Genomic DNA, 13,599 nt, shown 5'->3' on the forward strand with positions numbered 1-13,599 from the left:
TGTCTGCTTCTGAACGTTCAGATATTCACAGTAAATCTCCAGGGACAATAGCTTCTAGCAGTTAAAGCTTCTCCTGAAGAATATATCCATAACTGGGCCACATACTTTTCCAGTGCCATTCCATAATTTGCCTGGACAAAATGTAGATTAAAATCTGTCTTTTCTACCCTTTACACTGGTGTTCCATTATTTTGAGGCTTATTGTATGGAGGATAAATGGAAACAAGCTATAACTTTCATGCATTGAACCTATAAAAATGTTACAGTGGTAATGTTTTACCACTGTAAAACATTAATACTAATATTACATTTCAGGTGAGCATCAGATTTTGATAAGACAGTCATAAACAGCAAAAATAGAGAACACACAAGTCCCTTATACTGTAATTATTTTTTTTTTATCAACTTTATTTCAATGAAGCAGGTACAAAAATGTTTCCTACAAGGTTTTTTCTTGTGCTATGATCATGGCTTTTCCTTTTGATTTGAATTATTGTATATGTGCATAACACTGTCCATATTGTTGTCCTTTCCAGAGGGTCACTATTTGAATATTTTTCAGATTTTTCAGTCCCTTCAGACACAATTATCTGGCAGGCAGTTTCTGGTGTCAGACACATTCCATAAGGAAGAATGCAAAAGTTACTTGCAGTAAATATAAATAACTTCTGTTTAATAATATGTAACAGCTTTTATTTCACATGCACTTTTTTTATCACATTTTGTTCATGAGCTACTGTACATTATGTCAAAACATGGCTAATTAATAGAAAACAAGTCTTGAAATATATTTTTTACTTGGCAAATTCTCAATAGTCTTGTAAGTGTTGAATGAAAGGGCCTAAATTAGACAGTCAAATCAAGTGTTTGCCTCTTTTCAGCTGTTCGTTGTTGGCTTCTTTTTTTTTTTTTTGTGGGAGGGAAGGTTATGTTTTTGTCATCAGCAATCTCAAGCAGACACTCTTTTATTAGAATTCAGGGGGACATTTTACTGTTTCAAGTCTAGCATGCAGTAAAATCCACCACATTCACCTTGACAGAATCATGTTCTTTACAAATATATTTTTAAAAAACATATTCTCACATGTAATTTTTTGTTTGTAGTTCACTAAGCCTGCAATGACAACCTGTGCATCATACTTGACAAATACAGAATTCTTTATTCTCCTTTTCCTGCAAAAGAGGTTGTTTATTCTTCTAAAATTCAGTTATCAAAACTCTTTTGGTTATTATTCCTTTAGAAAACTAAATATTGTTCCTGTGTGCTCCTGTTTGTCTATGTACTCATGGTCTGATTTTGATCTTTTAACTAGTCAAAGCTCATGAGGCTTTTTTTTGCTGTGTCCAGTGACAGGCAATAGCAGTGGCATAAGCTAAACACAGGATTTTTCTCCAGAACATCAGGAAAGACTTTTTTACTGTGAGAGTGGGCAGTAACTTGTAGAAGTTGCCCAGAGATGGATTCTCAAACTTGGAGGTTCTCAGAGATCTTCCAGAGCCATATGTGCATGGTCCTGAATGGACCTGCTTGAGCAGGAGATTGGAATCAAATGACCTCCAAAGTCAAGTCTTCTCACTTGACTTTAGGATGTCATAATAACTCAGAGTAGCTACATTGAGACCATTTTAACAATATGATCCATAGCTGAGTTATCAGGTATTTCTTCAAACTTTTTTTGTTTTGCTATTTGCTCTGCTCAAGGAGAAGCAACGTTGTGAAAAGATTAAATACTGTTGTGGAAATTCTGAATCTTTGAAAAAAGAAATGTTCTCAAGATACTTATTCATGATTGCACAGGAAAAAAAAATATAAAGTTTTGATTTTAATAACTTGGTATTTTTCAGTAGCTTCCGTTTTAATTCTCTGCAATATCTGTCTGTTACCATATTCAGGTAAGTTCATGCCACCTCCTACTTGAAACAGGCAAAACACTGTTCCAGTCTGGAAAAATCAATCATCTCATAAATTTGAGTTGATTAAAATAATGGAACAAATAGTCTCAGACTTTCAAATAGTCTCTCTACTCAATATATCTAGACAAATAGCCTTCATACTTCAACTGCCTGTAGAGAGTACATAGGTATTAAGAGTTCAGCTTGTGTGACAGATGCAAAGTGCCAAGGTGCAGTTCCCTGCACAACTCAGCAAAGATTATCCACATACAATTACAGTGACATTGCAGGCTAAAGCCTGCTCAGAACTAGAGAGAATGTGGCATGTTTGTGTGACATAAGAGGCTAGCAGCTCTTATCTAGTGCTAATAAGAGATAGATGCATATGCCTGTTTTCCCTGATAGAGAAAGCTGAAATGCTCAACCTGATTTCAGAATTAAATTGATATATTAAGTCTCAACAGAAGGTGAAAGGCAGAAACAAAAAAAAAAAATAAAAGGAATTTGTAAGAACTCTTTCTAACAAAAAAATAATTTGTTTGACTTGGAACAAAGTCCAAAGTCTGCTGTGTTTTTGAACATAGTCCTATGTAAGACAGTGTCAATATGCTTAAGAAAAATATATATATATATATGAATGTATATATATATATATACATATATGTAACAGAACAATGTGTCACAACCTTAGCCTGATATAGATTTCCACTGGTGTTTTATTACAACAGGTTTTAATTACAAAGTCTACTGAATTTTGTTGTTCATTGTCCAAGGACAAGAAATCACATGTTTGTATGTTTGCTTCAAACCGAGTTTCAAAGGAATCTTAATTCTCTTATTTTTTCTGCTGATTTTTTTTATGTGTATCATAATTTGGGGAACATAAGCAATTAAAAAGTGAACCTTTATCTGTATATAATGCTTAGGGTATTATATTACTGTACAATACACTTTAGAAGAAAAGCACTTCTAAGAAGTAATGAAACCAAGGCTAATGTGGCAATTGTGGTGTATTAAATGTGGGCACAGCTAATTGCGCATGTTCTATGTGAATCAGTCTTCTGATAAAATTCATTAAGGATGCCCATTAAAGAAATTGGCAATCACATTACCTTTTAGTCAAATGTCTCCTTTCTAACAGCATTGTTAGTATTGTGAGAATTCTCTTTAGTGAACTCATTGCACAGGTGTATTGACAGTAATTCAGTGAAGCAATTTGAAAATCTTTAGAAAGTCTTCAAATAATCTATCCTTAAAGCCATCTAATAAGGAGTAGGAGTTCATCAGATTGTCACTCCTCTCTTCCTACTTGTAAATATCCCATTTACATACTTGACAAAAGAGAAATGGCAGACTGCAGACTTGAATCCGTAAAAAAATCTTACTATATAGTGGTTTGCCAAAGGTAAGAAAAAACAGAAGTTATGCAGTAGCCACACTTTGGAGGGTCTGTCATCAGTTTTAGGACCACAACAGAACATGTGGATGGTATGCAGATCTTAGCACCTTGAGGGAGCTGCAGAATTAGCATCTAATAGCAATAATCCAATTCTATTCCAGAAGAAGAGAGCATACTCTTAAAAGTTAATTGGTACAAATGCCCCATTTTCTGGAAATCATCACTAGCCCAGTTTGAAATTAAGTACAGTAAATATAGTTCAGAAAACATTGATAAAATAATACCTCATGTTTCTGCCCTATTACTTCTCTATTAGCAGTCTTCCGACTGAAAAACTGGTTTGAGTATCAAGTTAAACTGCATTTTATATGGGGGGCTCTTCAGAAAAATAACAGGAAAAATGGCAGGGTGTTCAGAGAAAAACCTCATGGCAAAGACCTATAGAGGTAATGCAAAGTGTCTGTTTCAATTAAACAGGGTTTGTACTTCAGAAATACTGATTCATGCTCTAGAAACTGAAGTATCAAAATCAGTACAGAATTCTGAGATTGTCTCTTGCCTGAAAATGAACAGCTGATAACTGTAGAGCTTTCTGAATTTAAAGCTAAAATAGATTTAATAGAGCTTCAAGGTACAACTCATTACGTGACTGAAGTACACAAAACTTAGGCAAAATTGAAATACTTGCATTTAAATTCAGATCACCCCCAAAATGGTCCATGAACTTGTGTAGCATTGGAGGTACCAACTTAAGGTATATAAAAGCATTTTATACAACATTTAATAGATAAAATACATCACAACCTTTCAAATAAAAATCCACCCCTTCAATTTTTGTGCTTTTGAGGATACCCTTTACAGTCTAGATCAGCTTATACCTCATGCACACCTCCAAGCCATAACTAAAAATTTCTTTGCCAGTGCTCTCCTGACACTGAAAACACAGCCTTTGGATCAGGCTTTTGTCATTTTTTATTTATTAAAGTTTTAGATAGTTGCTTTATTTTATAGCAGATATGAAGAAAAGGGCACTACATACACAGCAGCTAGAGAACTTAGTCAGAGGTGAGTATCTTGTGCCCAAGGATATTCAGTGAGTATACTGGCCCAAGGACATTCAAGGCCATATCTTTCACCACCAAGGAAAATGCCAGGCTGTAATCAGGCCAAAGGGGAGTTTTCTCTTTGCAGTATTCACCTGCTCCATTACAACTGCACCACTTGTATAGGAAATAGAATATTTATAGGGAGAACATGTAGACTATATCTCTGGTCTTCCTGGTTGGCACAGTCTCGGAATGGGGAACATGGGCTTCAGCTTCTGAAACAATAAATTATTTCTATATTTTGTCCAGTGATTGTACTGACTAAGGCAAAATCTTGACAAGAACCATCATTCATTTGGCCAGTCCATTTCCACTTGTCTTCAGAAGAAAATATGCTAGATGGATAGTGAATGGTATATTGAACCACAGTTCTAAGTGATACATGTTTGTTGAAGCTCAGGATTCTAACCATCAAGCAATTTTATTTACTTGAAGTATTTCAAGCTACATACAATGTCGCATTAACTATCTAAGCGTCAATAACAACTACAATCAACGTGTGAAACTCCGATTTGACAAATAGTTTGAACAGTAATTTTTTTATTTTTTTTATTTTTTATTTTTTTGTTGTTGTTGTGACACAGGATACTGTCCTACCTTGGGATCTTCTTTCATGTTGTGGTATTCTCTGTCTTTGAGAGACAGCTGGAAGCTAGGGCTTTTAACTGTAGTGTTTTTGTCTTTTGGGAAATTTAGTTTTGCAACTGACCATTTTGTAACAGGTGCAGCTTTCACTTACTAGCTAAATTAAAAATTGCACTTTTATTATTTGCATACAGTGTGCAGGAAGATTATGTCAGGGGACTGCAGAGGAGGAAGAGGCTTTTGGTGAAACTCTCCTACTTATTTAAAGATAGAAATCTAAAGAATATCAAAATGCTTCCAATCTCTCCATATGTATTTCATTAAAACACAAAAAATAAATGAATAGGGAATAAAATAACCCATTATAAAAATCTTCTTTATCCATAGTGTCTTCTTTTCCTCAAGTTTTGTGTTCTGTTCTTATGGTTTTAAGGTTTCCCTATTCAAAAAAAACCTCAATGAAGGCTCCTCTTTCTTCTCAGAAGCAGCATCCTTTGCATTCACTTGCAACCAGGCATTTATTTTTCCATCAGAAGCCTCCCAGAGTGCTGTCTTCTTGCAGGATTATTCCTGTTTAGAGATTTATAGTGTGAGATGATAAAACACTGTGTTGAGTACAGTAATGGAAAGTATAATTTCAAGACAGCAAAGATTTTAATTGGTTTTGTATAGGAATTTATACACAAAGTTGAAGGGAACTAAAAGGTATTTAGCTTCAAAAACTCCTCCTTACACATCCTATATTGATTGTGGTTGAAAGAAATCCTTAGTCAAGTGTGTTATTATTCTTCCCCACAAAGAGGATCTGTTTGGAAAAAAAAGAGGTATACTGCTTTATTTACATGAAATCATTACTGAGTCTTTGCTTTTTCCTCTCTGTGGGAAGCCAAGGAAGAGTCCTTTCAGGCATCCTGGAGATGCCAAACACTTTTTTTCTTCACCTCAGGTCTGTATCCCTGACCATCTAGACTTCCAGAGAAACTGAACTACTCCAACACAACAGTCTCTAGGCAATTAAGTACAATTGTTCACCTTATCCTGAAGCACTGTCATTTTCTGAGGATTTACAATAAACCAAGATAAACAACACATAATGAAATCCACAGCTGTGTGCATAAAAGATGCTTTTCAAAACAAATCCTTCCTTGTTAATACAGGACTTTATGTGTATATATATCATAACAATCTGAGCTCTGGAAGTAAAAGTTATCATTTTACATGCTGAGATTTATGTTTTACCTATTCATTTTCAGCTGTGTTAATACTTTCCTGAAATCCCTATCCGTCAGTGATTATTCACAGAAGATACTCATTGCTTTTAATTTTAAATGTCAGCAAGTAGAATATAATTGAAATACTCTTTCCAACCGAGTTCACACCTATAAGGTTTATTTTATGGTATGCTAAATTAGGCAGCTTTCTTGTGCGATGTCAAGAGGGGTAGAAGGGGGCAGGGAAACGTCATGCTGAGAATTTATAGTACACAGGAAAACATTCATAGCTCATGTTCTACCAGTAAGCTTTAACACCAACCTGTAGCCCCAGAAATATTCTTGGAGCAATAATTATTGAATTTCACTGCCTGATCAGCCTACGGTCTATTTGCAAGACTGTTAATTATGCATGATAGCTACTGAAGTTAAAAAGACTAGGCTGTTTTAATAAGGACCACCAATATTAGGCCATTATTTTCCTTAACTGAACAATGATTCATATAATTTTCTCGTTTGTTTGGTTTCTTTCTTTTCTGGTTTGAATTAACAACAGGAGCTCAGTATATTAAAATTGTAGAAACTGAATATATACCACATTCATCAGGTTTCTTTCCTCTTAATTCAGCATTCACACCAGACGTGAATGAAAGTAGCAAAGCCAGTCAGACTGGCCAAAACGTTTTTGCCTAATGAATGTTCTTACATTTTGCTTGTGTTTACGAAATTCTTTATATTATCATAATACGCACTCTTGTTCTCTCTTTCATATTGGTTCAAACAGTCACTTTAGTTCAGGGTCTAAGTATCGCAAGTTTAAAACATAAACAGATCCTTATGTGCTCTGCTAAACTAGATTTTGCAGCCAAGTTTGTAAAAAAGTTAATTAGAAAGTTCAGGGGAAATAGATCCAACACGTCATTTTAACATTAGATGTAAGACAGAGTTTTGCCCTTTCACACCTCACACCAACTTTCCTGAAGTATCTTGTTCAAAATTCACTCCATTATTAATAAGTTACTCAGGTTTTACTCTATTCTACAATGGATTCTGTCCTTCTTCTGTGTCTGAATTCATTCTCTTGGCAATGTTCATAGATCCAAACAGTACTTTAGAGACACCCATCTACCCTTGCAGATAGACACACTGATACCCGATAAGAAAGGAACATCTTCACTTGCCCAGCAGCAGGTTACAGTTTGGTGCCATTTTTCATCTTGCTCTATGAAAATAAAATGAATTGGTATATATAAGAGAGAGGTCATCTATGCAATATAAATAGACTGTGAGGAACAAGTAGCACATAACCAAATTAATGCTTAGCAAGTAATGTGTGCTGTCAGACTAGTCCACTGATCAAACGCAAGATGGACCAAGGAGATAATAAAGTAGACAACTGCAAAGCATTTGGGTTACTACACAGTATGTAACTATTATTTTTTCCTTCAAGCTTTAGATATGAGAGAAATAAAATGAACAGAATATTCAGTAGAACTTCCAGCAAAGAAAATACATCAGTTAATTAACCATCGTTTGTGACTTGAATATGTTTGAAGAAAGATGAGAGTGGTTAGAAAAACATATAGCCTCAGGCTTCATTGTTCCTTTGCATTTAGCCCAGATCTTTATATGCATAAATTATCTTGGGTTAAATAGTTGACTTTTTCAAATTACAGTGTTTACTTTGCTCAATAATTTTTGAAGAATGTTTCATTTTTATACCTTGTCACATTCCACAAGTCCAACAGATTTGGTTACATACCCTACTTCTGGGACACACACACACATGAGTTTATTAAGCAAGTGAGGTAACCAGATTTCATTAGTGAAAATGCACTGGCTCGAAATTTTTAACACCAAAGGGATATACAGAAAAAAAGTGTTTGTAATTTCTATACCATTGACATTGGAGATAGGAAAGAAGAAAAAGAAGAAGTAGGTGTCTGCCAGTCTTAATTCAATCACACATAAAAAATTACTATAGATGAATATAGCTGTGGGGATTTTATTTATTTATGTTATTGTGTTGGCACATAACTCCAATAATTTGACTGGGGACATTCCACAGCTAAAAAATGTCACTGACTGGATCATCAGCAAATACACTCATAGATTTTACACTGAATTATACTCCATCCCAGCTCAATAAACGCATTTGATAATATATTTTTCTATAGAAAGTTCAGGCATATGCAGTAATTACCTAACTTCTACAAGCAATGAAAAAAATCTTTTATCGATATGTATAATACATTGACAAAGGTACATTAGGCCAAGTAGCTTGCTCACAGAAAAGGATTTTAGTATTTTTCTGTTGATTTGCATTTTTTAGGTACTAATTCCTGATATACCACTAACAGTGTGCAGTATGATAAATTTTAACAAACCGGGCATCATTTCATGAGAAAAACCTGACATTCCTACTTAATTCTTTATATCCTAAGCATCTATTTTAATATGTGCATAATATGATATGAGTTAGTGCAAATTAATCATCCTTAGAAAATATATGAGAAGTTTATGGGATCAGCTATAGTAAGTCTCTTTTCTGTTTATCTTACGTGATATTTTAAGTGACTTTTGGACATTTCCATTTTGATAAAACACCAGAATATCTACATATGCAAAGTGAACTGTGAACTAGGCATTTGTAAGAAGTGACAGAACATGATTTCTGAATATTTAAGTGAAATATTCAGCAAACTTCAGATCCATATTCTTCTACATATATATTTCTAGTGAGAGAGAACAATGATCTCATTAGAGTGAGGTTTATTATATACTAAATGCACTTGGGGGAAAAAAAAGCTCCAAAAGTTTTCAGTTGGAAAGATGCATTCCTTATGGAATATATATAATCCTAGCTGAGAAAAATAATTGGCTGTTTTACCTTTTGTTTGCATCTAAGCGTTACACTGTAAAGGAAAATGGAGAAAGAATTAATGGTATAAGAAAAAGAATTAATCTCTAAATTCAGTGATGAGATTAATGGCAACATCAGATATGAAGTGCTCAAAAACTAATTAATTCTCTTCAAAACACATTTTTAAGAGCCACACAGTAGCCTTCTCTTTGTAAAGACAGGGAGAACAAAAAAGAGAATAGTAAAATCATATTAAAATGTAATCTGAAATATCCTGCTCCATAAATTATTGTGGGTTTTATCACTTCTACTCCCTCTGTAGATTAGGTCTCAGAATACCAAAATCCTCAGTATGGGAGGTCTAAGGATTTTCCTCTCCAGAAATGTTCTGAAATTATATTTCAAATTTGTCTTTAGCCTAGATTTGACACTTGAAAGGTGATGTGTCAATAAAACATGCATAGACTGTAATATTTATGTTGAACATTCATAATGGTATTACATTAATTCAAAAAAATTAAAAAGGAGATGTGAAATATTTGTGGTTTGGTGTTACCAGACAAAATCTTAAATAGCTGAACCTCTTGATGTTATTGTGATATTTCTGCTATAAAGAGGAAAAGGTGCAGGAATTCCTAGTAACCCAGAAAAACAAGGGGGAAGCTTCTGATTTTGCATTTGTTACAAAAGAATATGTTAATGCTGTCCACAGGTTAATTAACCACCATATAAAGCCAAAGAACAATGGACTACTGCAATGAAATTCTACAATTTGTGTTTGGATCATATGTGACATTAAATGAAGTTTAAGTGAGTTAAATTTAGAAAAACCTCATTAGAGTAATTGTTGTTAATTCCAAGGTGACACCTACAATACCTGTTATTACTATACATAGCAGAGGAGTTAGGGGAAGGAAAGGACTGTCATTTTTAAGGAAAGAATGTGGTAGAATACCTCGGAAGCTACTAATTTATATAGGCTCATCTGATAGCAGTTCAAGAGGTACAGACTGAACTTATTATCCATGGGATATTAATGCAATTCTGATAGCATGGATTGAAATTTAACAAGACACTGCCATCATTTTCATAGCAGGCAAATATCTCTCTGCTAATTAATACAGAGGCAAAAAATAAGTGACTCAGGTCTACATGAGAAGTTGCCAGGGGAGAAAATTCCATTTATCTAAGAAAATGACCTATATACAGCTATTCAGAAAGTAATAGCTGTCATCAGGCCAGAACACATTGCTGAAAATGTAAAATAGTTTCTTAACTGTAAGATCACAAGAGATATTGTTGCCTCATGTAAAGGAGAGTTTGTTCTGTCTTGGCTTTTTTCTCTATTTAGGCCTCAACTTATTTATCATTATGGGGACTAGAGGCAAAATAAAAGCTCCTTAAAAATTAAAAATCCAAAACACATTAAAATAGTGAAATTAACTGTGCAGTTTCTTTACTGCAATTGTAGTTCAAAGAACATTTTGGCTGTAAACATCCACACTACATTTGTTTTTAAAAATGTAGAACTTTTCAGCACACAGTTACTGTTTAGAAAATATGCCTATCCAAAGGTAATGTCAAGAAGTTGATTATCATTACAATGAATAAATGTTGAACTCTGCTAGATTACTGAATGCTAAGAAGCATCCCAGAATAAAAAAGATGTGGGAATTTATAGGACACAAGAACCATGAAATATATTAGTACTAAAGTTTTTTGGTCATACACTCCACCATGAAGGTCTGAGAGCAACTGGCTTATTTACAGGGAAAATGCATGCTGCTTTTCCTCTGGAGATTATTTTTTTCCTATAGATTTCAGTTAATTAACAAAGAAGTGCAAGAAAAAATAAGGGAGGAAGAGCATCAAAAGGAGAACTTAGAATTTCTTAGCCACAAAGAACATAAGGTATAGTAGCAGGTTAACATGTCCGAACATTATGGCCTTCTTCCACAGTAGGCAATTCCATTACACAAACATTTTTGAAGTTCTACCAAATTAGAAAAATAGTGGGAAGTTTCCTTTCTTAGATAAAAAGATAAAGAAAAAAATTGCCAGTTTGAAATAAATCTCTTACCTAAATTTACTAAAATATCCCCTCTGTCATTCATGGAAGTGGGCTATTAAGTTCTATACATGGAATTTTCAAAAAGGAGAAAACAGAAGTACTTCTATAAAGCTCACATTATTTATTGCTGGTACTCATAAGCATAATACATGGCAAACAGTTTTCTGTTACAGCTATTAAGGCATCACAGAATATATGTGGAGTGCATGGGTTATCTGAAATAATCACTTGATAGTCTAAGCACTCGTTACAGAAAACCTTTATGAAGATGACTGTAACTGCTTTGTATTGCCTGGCATCAAACTGAAGAGCATAATCATTTGTGCCTACAGAACTTCGCAAGCAAAATACAGAAAAAATTTAAATAGAATGAGGAAAGGAGAAAGGCAACTTCCTATTTCATTTTGATGCTATATGAGTAGTCTACAATCCCCAGGGAGTGCCTAAATTCACTGAAGACATGACCATCCAAAGAGTGTTTTGCAATAGGCACCTGTTGCATGTATTCTTAAGTCACACTGAATTCCCTGTCTTCCAAGGCTCATCCAGCTGCTGAATGTACTGTTTCCTTGCTGTGGAGGTGCAATCTGTCTCTCAGCCAGAAGAGATGGGCTGAAACACAAGTTAGAGCTGGTCTATGAGTCACCTATTTGGTCATGCTGCTTTGCTTGTCAGTATGCATTAAAAAAATGCCAGCTGTTGCTTTATTTCAAGACAAAATGTGTGAAGGAGATCTAAATATCTATCTATCTAAAATATGCAACTTTCATCTTTTGATATGCTGAACACAAGGCTGATAATATCTTTGTTATTGTTGCACAGGGCTTGCACAGCACCAAGGCCTTTCCTGCTTTTCGTCCTGGAACAATGTCAAGGAGACTGGGGATACAAGGGAGGTTAGGATGGGACACAGCCAGGACATATTCCCAATTTAAACATTAAGAAAGGTACAGTAAATCCAACAGTTCATCTCTCATTAGCTTTTTTTTTCTTCAGCATCTCAGGTCGATTTTCCAGCAGTCTGAAATTACGGAGGTATCAACCAGTCAATCTGGTCAAGAAATATACAAGAAGGGAAGGACCCTACTACCTGTGCTGCTGAGATTAGCTCAGCTGGTCAGAGCATGGTACTAATAAGGCCAAGGCTGTATATTTGATCCCCAAAGAGGCCATCACTTCAGAGCTGGACTCCATGACCCTTGTGGATCCCTTACAAAACAGAATGTTCTGTGACACGTCACATACCAATATCCAGTAGTTGTAGCTTTCAGTGCTTCCAGTTCAGCTAGGGCAGAATTTGGTAGTTGTTGCTGCATGGATTCCCTGTATATACATAAATGAATGTATATATTCATATATACCCTGGCATGAGAACACCTATATAGACTTCCTGCATATGCTTATTATTAACCCATATTTACTATTTCCACCAAACTTTGGTTGTTTTTAGTTTTTGAAATAGTTGAAAAACATAGGCGAGGCTTTTATATATATTCACTATTTCTCTGGTGCACAGTGTTTTATGCATGTATGCACCATGAATGCATGCAGTGATTTATGTTTGCAATTTGTGCTAACTGTAAAAGGCAGTAGTTTTTTGGTTGGGGTTTTTTTTGGTTTTGTTTGTTATTTTTGCTTGTTTGTTTGTGTGGTATTTTTGCTTTAAAGAAAGAACAACAGTCATAAATAGAAATCTTAGAAAAGCCCTGAAAACAATCTCATAAAATTAAGTGTAAAGAGAAATATTCACACACACAGAGAGTTAAGCTATTTCATAAAAAGGAAAGCCGAAATAAAAATACATGCATCTAAGGCATTTTTGAGAACTATTTTTTTTCTTTTTAAGTAGTGAAAATTGTTGAGCAGGCAAATTGTTTATTTTATATTTCTCTTCAGAAAAAACTGCCACCAAGGAAATTATACAAGTATAGGCATTCGCACATGTGTATGCTCATGGGAGTAAATGCCAAAGTCATACATTATCTGCGACACTGTTGAAATTAAAAAATGGACTTTAGAAATTCCAGAATACTGTGAAGGTTACCAAATGAATATTGTACTCATGCTGAAACCAATAAACAGATCAGTTGTACTTGGAGTAATATTTTTCCCAGGTGTGAAAATGTATAATAAGCAAAAAAATAACCTAAGTAGTAACAAAGGTAAAATTTTTTGAACATTTATGGCCTAGTTTCCCAGTAAGTAAGTCTCACCTGACCACTTATGCTTATGCAGCAATAACAATTGTTGAGCTTGCTGGCCAGTACAGCAAACTTGGATGGGGAGAGGAGGAGGAGTTAGTCCACAAAATTCATAAAGTGGAAGTGAAAGCAGGTAATTAAACAGAGAAGGAATGCTGCAGCTAGGGAAAGGGCTGTAACCTAAGCATAGGCATTTTGTATCAGACTATCTACATGGGAGAAAGTTCCTTGTTAAAATTACTAAAATTTTAATACTTCAGAAGGAAAGGG

The 13,599-nt window shown here is 34.5% G+C and overlaps 1 long non-coding RNA gene across 3 annotated transcripts in view; it reads right to left on the reverse strand.

Moving 5' to 3' along the window:
- Nucleotides 1-899: 899 nt before the first annotated feature.
- LOC107198438 overlaps nucleotides 900-13,599 on the reverse strand; it is a 29,308-nt gene continuing 16,608 nt past the window's right edge. The window contains exons 2-6 of one of the 3 annotated variants that reach the window (XR_001518972.1): nucleotides 12,374-12,451; nucleotides 11,622-11,740; nucleotides 9,085-9,109; nucleotides 7,348-7,416; nucleotides 900-5,553 (exon numbers count right to left, since the gene is read on the reverse strand). This is a non-coding gene — a long non-coding RNA (uncharacterized LOC107198438). Of the gene's footprint in view, nucleotides 5,554-7,347; nucleotides 7,417-9,084; nucleotides 9,110-11,621; nucleotides 12,452-13,599 lie in introns of all 3 variants that reach the window. The other 2 variants (XR_001518974.1, XR_001518971.1) reach the window with 2 other exon arrangements.

The sequence above is a fragment of the Parus major genome, chromosome Z (genome assembly GCF_001522545.3).
Source record: "Parus major isolate Abel chromosome Z, Parus_major1.1, whole genome shotgun sequence".
NCBI classification, from domain to species: domain Eukaryota; kingdom Metazoa; phylum Chordata; class Aves; order Passeriformes; family Paridae; genus Parus; species Parus major.